This window comes from Triticum aestivum, chromosome 4D, assembly GCF_018294505.1.
Source record: "Triticum aestivum cultivar Chinese Spring chromosome 4D, IWGSC CS RefSeq v2.1, whole genome shotgun sequence".
Taxonomy (NCBI): domain Eukaryota; kingdom Viridiplantae; phylum Streptophyta; class Magnoliopsida; order Poales; family Poaceae; genus Triticum; species Triticum aestivum.
This window is the reverse complement of record NC_057805.1, coordinates 503,754,877-503,765,958: the sequence shown is the minus strand read 5'-3', so window position 1 is coordinate 503,765,958 and position 11,082 is coordinate 503,754,877. Positions and strand designations below refer to the sequence as shown.

At 50.4% G+C, this 11,082-nt stretch overlaps 1 pseudogene; it reads right to left on the bottom strand.

The window, feature by feature from the left end:
• Positions 1-4,228: 4,228 nt before the first annotated feature.
• LOC123097173 (CASP-like protein 5B3) lies at positions 4,229-7,798 on the bottom strand (annotated as a pseudogene).
• Positions 7,799-11,082: the final 3,284 nt, after the last annotated feature.

The window sequence follows — 11,082 nt, the reverse complement described above, 5'->3', positions numbered from 1 at the left end:
TCACGGGATCATGCATTGCGGTACGAGTAAAGAGACTTGCCGGTAACGAGATTGAACTAGGTATTGGGATACCGACGATCGAATCTCGGGTAAGTAACATACCGATTGACAAAGGGAATTGCATACGGATTGATTGAATCCTCGACACCGTGGTTCACCCGATGATATCATCGTGGAACATGTGGGAGCCAACATGGGTATCCAGATCCCGCTGTTGGTTATTGACCGGAGAGGCGTCTCGGTCATGTCTGCATGTATCCCGAACCCGTAGGGTCTACACACTTAAGGTCCGGTGACGCTAGGGTTGTAGAGATATATGTATGCGGAAACCCGAAAGTTGTTCGGAGTCCCGGATGAGATCCCGGACATCACGAGAGGTTCCGGAATGGTCCGGAGGTGAAGAATTATATATAGGAAGTCCAGTTTTGGCCACCGGGAAAGTTTCGGGGGTTATCGGTATTGTACCGGGACCACCGGAAGGGTCCCGGGGGTCCACCGGGTGGGGCCACCTGTCCCGGAGGGCCCCGTGGGCTGAAAGTGGAGGGGAACCAGCCCCTAGTGGGCTGGGGCGCCTCCTTGGGCCTCCCCCCATGCGCCTAGGGTTGGGAACCCTAGGGGGGAGTTCCCCCTTGCCTTGGGGGGCAAGGCAACCCCTTCCCCCCTTGGCCGCCGCCCCCCCTTGGAGATCCCATCTCCTAGGGGTGCGCACCCCCCTTGGGGGCCTATATAAAGGGGGGGAGGGAGGGCAGCAGACTACAGCCTTTGGCGCCTCCCTCCTCCCCTGCAACACCTCTCTCTCTCTCGCAGAAGCTCGGCGAAGCCCTGCCGGAGAGCCGCTACATCCACCACCACGCCGTCGTGCTGTTGGATCTCCATCAACCTCTCCTCCCCCCTTGCTGGATCAAGAAGGAGGAGACGTCGCTGCACCGTACGTGTGTTGAACGCGGAGGTGTCGTCCGTTCGGCACTCGGTCATCGGTGATTTGGATCACGGCGAGTACGACTCCGTCATCCACGTTCATTGGAACGCTTCCGCTCGCGATCTACAACGGTATGTAGATGCACCCCCTTCCCCTTGTTGCTAGTAGACTCCATAGATGCATCTTGGTGAACGTAGGAAAATTTTAAAATTATGCTACGATTCCCAACATGGACAACACATAAAACCATTCTGCTTGTTTGCCTCAGCCACTTCGAGAAAATCATGCACGCCCTTAATGTACTCAGAGGTGTGTTTGTCACCGTACATCCATTGCCGGTTCATCTGCGTGCATTATATATAATTAAGTGTGTCAAAAACCATTACAGAACATCATGAATAGATAATTAAGTGACCAAATTAATAGAAGTTCATCATCACATTGAAACCAAAGTACATACATAGTTCTCATCTAACAACATATATATAGCTCTCCAGAGTATCTAATTAATTAAACCATACATTGAAACTATGTAAAACATTTCAATGCGATCATAATCGCAACCAAGGTAACAATTGATCCAACGGCATAATGATACCAAGCCTCGGTATGAATGGCATATTTCCTAATCTTTCTAATCTTCAAGCGCATTGCATCCATCTTGATCTTGTGATCATCGACGACATCCGCAACATGCAACTCCAATATCATCTTCTCCTCCTCAATTTATTTTATTTTTCCTTCAAGTAATTGTTTTCTTCTTCAACTAAATTTAACCTCTCGACAATAGGGTCGGTTAGAATTTCCGGTTCAACCACCTCCTAGATAAATAAAATCTATGTCACGTTGGTCGGTATATTTGTCATAAACAATAAATGAACCAAATAGTTATAAAAATATAATATATACCACATCCGAATCATAGACAGGACAAGGGCCGACGGGGGCGGATACCAAAACCATCGCACTATGTAATAAGAAGGAATAATAAAAGTAACAAAATTAGACAAGTAACTATCTAAAGTAAGAATTTTTTCCTTTCAGAAAGAAGATAAGAACAAGAGGCTCACCACGGTGGTGCTGGCGACGAGATCGGCGCGGGCGATCGACGGCGGTGAAGACGGGGACGGGACGTGACGGACCGCTAAACCTAGACAAATCTCGGGGAAAATGGAGCTCGGAGGTCGAGTTTCGATAGGAGAAAGATTAACTAGTGTGGCTCAGACATTTCATCGAACACCTCATGTGCATAGGAGGTGAGCTAGAGCACCCAAATGCCCTCCCCTCGCCGGCCAGAAAAAACAGAGCACTGTGGAGTGCTCTGCTGTGGCGATGGGGTATATATAGGGAACTATTTGGTCCCGGTTTGTGGCACCAACCGGGACTAAAGGCCTTTGGTCCCGGTTGGTGCCACGAACCGGGACCAATGCCCCCTTTAGTCCCGGTTGGTGGCACCAACCGGGACCAAAGGCCTTGTGCTGCCCCGCGTCAAAAGTTTAGCCCCACCTCGCTAGTTGAGAGGGCTCGAGAGTGGTTTATAAGCGCTGCTGCGCCCACCCTCTCGAGCTCCTCTCAACTGCAGGATTTCGGGCCTAACCGTTCTCTTTGCCTGTGGGGCCTACTGGGCCTTCTTCGGCCCGAATCCTAGCCCACGGACGGGTTTCAAGTCGTATTCAGGCCGTGGTGGCCCAGTAGGTGGCATAATTTTTTTCTCTGTTTTTTGTTTTCTCTTTTGCTTTATTTGTTTTGTTTTGTTTCTACTTACAACAAAAAACTTATTTATTTTATTTCTAATTACTTATGTATTTTACTTTAATTATTTTATTTTTATTTATTTTACTGCTGTTATTTTTATTTATTTTACTGCTGCTTTTTTATTTAATTTATTAAGGTTTATTTATTTTAGTTACTATAGTTTATTTTATTTTAATTTATTAAGGCAGCTGGTGTGAGCGCCCTTCGGTTGGCGAGGTGGGACTAAACACTGGCCGCAACTAGGACCAGCCCTTTAGTCCCGGTTTGTGGTATGAACCGGGACTAAAGGGTGGTGGGCCAGGACCGTGGCCCATTGGTCCCGGTTTGTCCCACCAACCGGGACCAAAGGGTCCGGACGAACCGGAACCAGTGCCCCCACGAGGCCCGGCAGGCCCCTGGCCGCACGAACCGGGACCAATGCTCACATTAGTCCCGGTTCGTGACTGAACCGGGACTAATGTGAATATTGCCCTGTGACCAAAGCCCAATTTTCTACTAGTGATCTTGTGAGACGACTGATGGATGTTCAGCTTTCTCAACGACCCGATAAGTTGTGCTGTAAGCTAACTAGGAATGGAGAGTTTACGGTTAAATCCATGTATCTAGATGTTATCAACTCTAGCTCTATTCCTAGTTCGAAACATGTTTGGCATGTCAAAGTACCTTTGAGAGTTAAAGTGTTTATGTGGTTTGTATACAAACAAGTCATTTTAACTAAGGACAACTTGGCCAAACGCAACTGGACTGGATCTACAAGATGTAGTTTTGTGATCGGGGTGAATCCAGCAAACACCTCTTTCTTGATTGCCTGTTGGCAAAAAAATTATGGCGGATGGTTCACATAGCCTTTAATATTACTCCTCCGAATAATATTAACACGTTATCTGGGATGTGGCTCGACGGGATAGATTCCGAAACAGCGAGACACATTCGTGTAGGAGTATGTGCTTTATTATGGGCAGTCTGGAACTGCAGAAATGATTTGGTCTTTAACAGAACAACAAATACTCATTTTTTGCAGGTTATCTTCCGAGCCACTGCGTTGATCTGTATGTGATCGCTACTCACTCCGACGGAGGCCAGGGAGCGTTTGGTTACTGGATCTATCCGATGGGAGATGGTAACACTTTTCAACCGGTTTGGATGGCGGTCATGTAATAGAATAGGCAATTAGTTTTCCTATCTTTTTTATGCCAGCCGGTTATGGCTTTACTTTTACTCTTCTGCTCTTTGTGAGCATCTTTTGTTCTTTTGTTTGAGACTTCAAGACCTCTGTTAGACTTATTTGCTTTATAATAAATGTGGCCGTATGCATCATTCTGATGCAGAGACCAGGAAGCTCCCCTTTTCAAAAAAAATAATTTTACACTTCATATTAATGGTCCCATATCATGTAAATAGTAATTGTTCCACCTCAAGGCACTGATAACCAACACCTAAACTGAAGATGAGCTATCAATCAAACAGACAACCTATGTAACAAGTGATGTATGATATGTGCCCGAGGACATTCAGCACGACATGATGGTGCTTGTGAGAGCGTGAGAGAGATCACTAGAAGAAGGAAACCAGTAGCCAGAACCCGGAGAAAGAAGACGCAGCTTGCAACAACCATGTAAAGAACGCCAGAGTGACTGAAAGTGTGAACTGACTGCAGTCTAGACGCCGGTATTCCGTGCAGAAGTTCATATCCTTCATGAAGAAAATCGTCACGCTGGCAGAGGCACAGAATCCAGAGAACATGAGAATCGCCATGACCTGTAATGCATTACCGAAAAAGGGTTTCCCCCGCTTTATATTATAAAGCAAACAACATCACATACATCTGAGCGAGGCAAACAAACACACGCCACCACGACACACACCGAACACACCCAAGGCTAGATACAAAGGTGCCGAGCACCATCACACCACCCGGACACAACCAAGCAAACATAATATGAGCTACGAAGAACCACTTGGAGCCACCGAGGGGGTGAGATGGACCATGACGAAGCAAGGACTCTAAGACGGTGCCTCCCAGAAGGGTACGACCACGGATAGCCGCCACCGTCCGATCCGCAGATCAAGTTTTCACCCGGAGCGACGTAGGGGGTGGGAGCACCGCGACGGAGCCTTCAAGAAGGATACGACGTCCACGGACGCCGCCACCGACGGCCAGAAACTGGGCAAGTGATGAACCCCGGTGCTCGCACCCCGCCGACACACCCCTGCTCCGCCAACCACCCGCAGCCACGTCCCCCGCGAAGCCATGGCTGCTCGTCCGCACCTGAGACGCAGGTTCCGCCCCCGAACGCCACGCCTCCCGCCGCCAGGGCCGCCGCCCAACATCCAGACACCCCCGAGACCATCCAAAGAGATCAACTTTGCACCAAAGGAACACCACTGACCGACGAACCGCAGCATACATCCTGCCTTGAACATCACCGGAGCTGCGACAGCCAACACGCGGCCGGAAAAAGGGGGAGGTGGGGGAGCGGACGCATCCGGACCGGCACACCCCTGTGCCAGTGACGGGGACCCGAGCAAGTCGGCGCCACCCATCCCTCCAGCCAGCCTCCCCACCGAACACACCCCTGTGCCGCCCCACCTCGGCGGCCGACGCAGCACGGCGCAAGGCCACTGACGCAGACCCGACCACCGGCAAGAGGGACCCCAAGTACAGCCGCCGAACGCCAAGAATACTCACCGGAGAGCCCATCTGCCTTGCCGTCGTCGTCCAGCCGTCGGGACGACTGAATCCCGACCAGCACGCCCACCGGCCACCGCCGCTGCGCCTCAACCACCACCAGCCGAGCTACGGTAGGGGCGGACGCCCGCAGCCCACGCCGTCCGCGGCCCTCGCCGGCAGGTCCCAGATCTGGCCGAACGCCGCCGCCGGAGCCCTCCGTGCACCACCTCCGCTGCAGCCCCTTCACGCCGCCGCCCACAACTCGCGTCGCCGCCGCCAGCTGCTGCCGCCACGCCGCCGCGCCGCCGCCCGACCCGGAAGCCCGCGCCTGCCGGACCGAGAGGGGGAAGGAAAGGGCCCCGCCGCCGCCAGCACTGGCCGGGCTTTGCCCGCAAGTACGTCAAGGCGGCGGCGAGGGGTGGAAGGCTCGAGGAAGGAGGGGCTGGAGGCGGCGCTAGGGTTTCCCCCCGGGCGCTCGCGGGAGCGCCGCGGGAGGGAGGGGTTGTTTTTGGCAACAGTGTTTGTCCCCTGTAATGCATTCACAAGTGGATAATTCGTCACCAAAGTTCGACCGAGCACCCGTAACAGCAAGTCTATTTAAGGCTGTCTTATTCTCATACAGGGAGGCAAAACAAGAGCTTAGCCAATAGAGAAGCATGCGTTGCAATTATCCTGAATTTCACTTTTCATAAGAACTAACTAATGTTGTTAAAAAAACTGGGTTCAGTTGTTTCAGTGCATGCCTTCAGTTAATCCAGGCATAGTTGCATGGACAATAGCAGTGACAAAGTGCACGACTTACCCAATCAATGATAACAATGAACAATAGAAATCCGGGACATGAAGATCCCTGTTATTCCTCAGAGAAAATATATCCTGACAGGCCAAGTACAAACTCCACAAAAGCTGCACGATCAACACTAGATTCATGTAACTGAAAAAAAGAGACCATAATATACTCGTTAGTTGATGTCAACAGAACACACTTAATCTCCTGCCCAAGCAATTCCGAGAGTAATCAAGACATTTAAGACTTTATGCAGTTCATAGTCTCAATGATATGAAAAAGATACATCATTGGCGCACACCGGCACACGTACAACAGTCAAGGCATGTCACACGCTGACACATAGAACCTAACTTGCACAATTTTCTTTTTTTATGGGAGTAGGTATTGAATGAAGGATGGCCCAACCTGCATGTTTCCTGACTTGTGTAAGTCCTCAATAAGTGCACATGCCTGGTTGTGTGACATATAATCTTTGGGGATATTCAACTTGAATATTGGACGGCAACAGGAGATTTGACACTAACAATCATGATTCACTGGAAAACTAAAATGCTGCAGCGCACATATTAGACAAGCACACTCTTGTTATGGAAAAGAACACTTAAGTTCATGTAAATTCCCTAGATTACTCCTGCAAAAATTACTCCTGAAAGAAAGAGAAAAACGCAGGCAACCTAACAACCTTGAAAGACCCAAACTGAAACATAGTTATATGGTCGCTACTTGAGTGATTTGCTCACGAATTTGCAAGAAAACACACAATGGGGGAAGAAAGAACAGAGGAAGCATCTGCGGGAGAATGAAATTACAAGTAGGCGCTGTAGTTGGAGAAGCCGAAAGCGGAGCACATGGCAAGGGAAGATGCGGCGGCGAAGAAGCACTGCGACAGGCGCAGCGCCATGCCGCTCCATGTCCCCGGGCTCCCCACTATGCGCTTTGTAGGAATAAGCCACGGTACCCATAGTCAGATAGTCTGGCTTGTGTCTGACTTGGGTATGGTCTGGCAATAGTCTGGGGATGATCCGACTTTATGTCTGGCTTGTACGCGTGCGTGTGTGCGCTCGGGGCGCGTCGGGTCCGGCCGTGGCAGACTCGGGTGCGTGTGTGCGTGCCTGTAGGTGTGTGTGCGTGTGTGTCCGTTGCGTACGAGCGCTCGGGCCGTTGCGTGTGGGCGAGACGAGCGGGGGAGTGACCGCGTCAAGGCGCTGGACTCGGGCCGTGACGACTACGTGCGAGCGCGTCGGGTACACGAGCGCCGGGAGCGCGGGATGTGGGGGGTGCGTGTAGAGCGTGGGAGCGTGGCGTAGCGTGTCCAAGCGCGCGGGTATAAAGCCAGCTCCCTCCGCCGTTGTAGCTCGCTGTGTGGATTGAGTTCGTGCTCAAGCAAAAGACGCCGTACGTGCGGCGGGTGGAGTTCGGGCTCCGGGAAAAACACTTGTGTCTGGTGTCCTTCTTCTTCGTTGTGTCAGTGAGAGAGAGAGGAAGGTGTAGCGAGAGAGAGGGGAAGAGGAAGGCCGCGGCCCCAACATTTGGCATCAGAGCTTCGGTTCGAGAGCTCGCCGGCGGCAATGGCGATCGTGCCACACGGTGGAGGCGCGGGCGGATCGGCGTCGATGGTGATGCCGATGCTCACGCAGGACAACTACACCGTGTGGGCAATCATGGCGCAGGTGATCCTCGACGTCCACACCGTGTGGGAGGCGGTGGCACCGGGCGACACGGCGGTGAACGCCAGGAAGGACAAGACGGTGCGCGCGTTGCTGCTCGGAGCGCTACGGAGGATGTGCTGCTCTCGGTGGCGACGAAGCCCACCGCTAGGGAGGTATGGGACTCCTTGAAGGTGAGATTCATCGGCGCCGATCGAGTCCGCGCGGCGAGGCTGGCGACGCTGCGTGAGGAGTTCGACCGCCTGAAGATGGCGGATGGTGAGGCGTTGGACGCGTACGCCGGTAGGCTGGCGGGCATGACGGCGAGGTACGCGAACCTCGGGGAGACGCTGGGCGACGCGCCGCTCGTCAAGAAGCTGTTGGACACCGTCCCGGATCGGTTGTTCCCCGTCGTCGCCGGCATCGAGCAATTCTGCGATGTGACGACCATGGCGTTCGACAAGGCGCAGGGGCGGCTGCGCGCGTTCAACGAGCGGGTTCGGCGCCGCGGACAAGACGGCGGCGATCATGGCGGCGACCAGCTGATGCTGACCATGGCGCAGTGGCGGGCGCGGGACCGGCAGCAGGGCGGCGCTCGGGACGACGACGACGGGCGGAGCGTGGCGTCGGACAACGGCGGCAACCGACGCGGGCGCTGCTACAAGTGCGGTGAGCGCAGCAACTTCAAGAGGGACTGCCCCAAGCTGCGGAGGGAGCCGGCGGCGGAGCGCGCGCTGCTGGCGGACGTTGTCGGAGTCGAAGACGACGGACTCCTCTGAGCCATGGCTTAGTGGGTGAATGTAGGAATAAGCCACAGTACCCATAGTCAGATAGTCTGGCTTGTGTCTGACTTGGGTATGGTCTGGCAATAGTCTAGGGATGATCCGACTTTGTGTCTGGCTTGTACGGGCACTTGGCCCTCTTTTCTATTTTAGCTGTTATCGAACTCGATTTGGTAGTGACTGTCGCTTACACTGCAGCCGCTGCCTGCCATTGACAAAACAGGGGAGGTTCAGGTTCTGCCACCACATTCGCAATTATAGTTAAATTTTTTCCCTGTAAAGACAAGCTCAGTGATGGCAGTGTCCAAGACATTGATAGAGATACCACCGTGAGGTTGGATGTCGAATTTGCAGATGTTGATCCCCAGGAATTAGAGAGCATGAAGGAGAAGGCCGTGGGCAATTTGGTGGAGAGAATTGGGGAGAGTATTGTTTGGGGTCCAGAACAAGAGGTATCTCTGCAACGTTTCGATAACTATAATGGTGAATATGTGAGAATTGAAGATGGAGAATCCATGGTTGCTGAAATTGATCAGCAAGAAGGGTGGGCAAGAAAATAAGTAACATTTTATGCTGAGCTAATTGATCTGCAAACTCATTCCAGAGTTGGTTATGTGCCATCAAAGATGGCTGCACAGGTGGAAGGTAATGAGTGGGTTTCACAAAAGAAGATGTTGGCATTGTTGACTGAACCGACTGTAGTAGCTGAAGATACAGGGATTGATGCAGATGGAGAGGAGGGAACCCATGGTGCTAGGAAGATTGTTGTTGACTGGAATGTAGTAGAGTTGAATGAAAAAACAGATTTGGTCATTACACCAATATCTGACATTGATATGGCCGAAATGTTTGGCATTCAAGTTGATGACAAAGATAAGGAGAAGGATGACAATTCTTTGCCCTAGAAATGCAAATGAGGATGAAGAAGAGCTGATGAGAGAGGCTGCAGATGATGTGGATGATGCAGACGATAATGAGTTGGTTTGTTTGTATGACAAAGAGAACCCAGTTATTGAGGTGGGAAAGTTGTGGCCAAGCATGAAGGAGTTTAGGATGTCTTTCAGGACCTATGCAGTGAAAAAAGAGTTTGATGCCAAGACTATGTGGACTGATCGAAAGAAATTTTATGCTCGGTGCAAAGGTTATGATGGTGGTGGCAATCCTTGCAAATGGTACTTGTCTGCCAGACTACAACCTGATGGAAGTACAGTAAGGGTAAATCAAATACCACACCAGCATACATGTATGACCACTTCACAGAGAGTTTCAAAGATGACATCACAGCTTTGGGTTACAGAGAAGATTACTCCTATTTTAGCCAAGACTCCAAACACTACTGCAAAGAGGCTTAAAGTTGACTTGGAGAAGCTGTACCCCATCCAGCTGCAATATACCACAGTGTGGACAGCAAAACAAAGGGCCATGAAATCATTGTATGGTGACTGGGCAAATACATTTAGGATGTTGTATAGTTTTAAACCAGAGGTGGAGAAGAGGTCACCTGAAAGTGTGGTGGAGATAGATACAGAGCTAACAGAGGATGGCAAGGTTTTATTCAGCAAGTTTTTTATGTGTTTGAAGCCTTGCATAGATGGATTCAAAGCAGGTTGTCGTCCATATTTGAGCATAGACTCGTCTTTTTTGACTGGAAAGTGGAATGGTCAGTTGGCTGCATGCAATGCTCTAGATAGACACAACTGGATGTTCCCAATTGCAATAGGAATGTTTCAATCAGAGACAGAGGCATCATGGATATGGTTCATGATGCAACTGAAAAGATGCATAGGGCCAGTTTCTCCTTTGGCCATCCACACAGATGCATGTAAAGGGTTGGAAAATGCAGTAAAAAATGTTTTCCCCCATGCTGAGCAGAGGGAGTGCTTTGGACATATGTGGATGAATCTGATAAAAAAATTCAGAGGAGATGAATTTGGGCGCATGTGGCCAGCAGCAAGATCCTACACCAGACAGACACATTCCTATCACCTTGGTAAGATATTGGCATCATGTAGTGATAATGAATTTGCTTCATGGTTGAACACCCACCATTCTCTGTTGTGGTATAGATCAGGTTTTAATACTGCCATAAAATGTGATCATATCAATAATAACTTGGCAGAAAGTTTTAACAACAAAGTGAAGGATTTGAAAGACTTGTCTGTGCATGACATGGTGGACCAAATAAGGATCATGATCATGCGTTTGTGGGAGTTGAGAGGAAAAATTGCTAATATTTTGGAAGGGGACAAGCTTCCAGCAGTGGTACAACAGGTGGTCAACAGGAGTAGAAATCTTTCACATCTATCTGTTGAGAAATCTTCCTTGTGGGGTGCTGAAGTTAGAGATACAAATAGTGGCAAGAGGCATGTGGTAAATACTGAGTTGCATGAGTGCACTTGCCAAGAGTGGCAACACACTAGAAAACCATGTGAGCATTCCATACTTTTTTTGGCATCTAAACCCAGGTTAAATATGCACCCATATTTGCATGAGTATTATTCAGTACAAAAATTCAAAGA